Below are 1124 nucleotides of genomic sequence, written 5' to 3'. Positions count from 1 at the left end.
AGCCCGTTACCTCATCTTTGATAAACCAATTAAAAACATTGAATGGGGAAAAGATTCCCTATTTGACAAATGGTGCTGGACAAACTGGCTGGGGACCTGTAGAAGACTGAAACTGGATCCATACCTTTCACCATTAACTAAGTTAGACTCTCACTGGATTAAGGATTTTTACTTTTCTTTATTAGATCATATTTGTGCACATTAATTCTATCATGCGATACAGTGTGTTGTTTCCATATACAATTTGAAATACTTTCATCCAATTGGCCAACATAGCCATCATGTCATTCTCATAATTGTTGTGTTAAGACATTTATATTCGACATTTAGAAAGATTCACATGTACCCTTATAGGAAAAATCATAGGCGTGATCCCCGCAATCACCCTCCCTTCACCCATCCTCCCCCCTTTCTTTAGTCGGCTGTGCTACTTTAGATTTTAGAGGCAAATAAATTGATCAAAGTAGCATAACTGTTGGGGGTCGGGGATCCCAGTTCCCCGAATCCAGTTGACCTGTTTCAATTACTTGGCTGAGTTGGAAAGTTCAACCAAGGCATGATAGTAATTGAAAGCAAAAGTGAGTGGAAACTGAAAATAGAACCAGAGGGAGTGGCACAGGCAATGTGGATAGAAAGTAAAGGTAACTACCACAAATTTCAGGGTAACAGAGAGATTTTATTTAGGAAGAACAAAGAGAAAGTTAAGAGCACTTCCAAAGAGAGCTGGAAGTGGGTCCCTCTCTCAAGGGTGAAGAGGTGAGAGAGAGGAGACAAAGGCCTGCACAGATATAAATACTCTATTTGAAACCACGGCCTGCAGGGGTATAAATACTCTATTTTAGTGGTTCTCAACCTGTGGGTCGCCACCCCTTTGTAACAATGAAAATATATCACAGCATTAGGAAGGTTGAGAACCACTGCTCTATTTGAAATTGGCTGCAAGTCTTTCATTGGCCTCTGTGTGCCTCCAGGTAGCCCTTTTCTATTGGTCATTGGTTACCTGGGTTACTTTATATATTTTTTCTCTTTTTTTATTTTGAGACAGAGGCTCAAGCTATCCCCCTGGGTAGAGTGCTGTGGCATCACAGCTCACAGCAACCTCCAACTCCTGGCTCAAGTGAGTC

General features: G+C 41.2%; 1 protein-coding gene across 1 annotated transcript in view; it reads left to right on the top strand.

Moving 5' to 3' along the window:
• Positions 1-1124, top strand: part of FRRS1L (ferric chelate reductase 1 like) — a 26848-nt gene that overhangs the window by 18859 nt on the left and 6865 nt on the right.

This window comes from Otolemur garnettii, unplaced genomic scaffold, assembly GCF_000181295.1.
Source record: "Otolemur garnettii isolate 467f Iridium unplaced genomic scaffold, OtoGar3 scaffold00014, whole genome shotgun sequence".
Taxonomy (NCBI): domain Eukaryota; kingdom Metazoa; phylum Chordata; class Mammalia; order Primates; family Galagidae; genus Otolemur; species Otolemur garnettii.
Note: the sequence above shows the minus strand (reverse complement) of the source record. Positions and strands in the feature narration are given on the sequence as shown.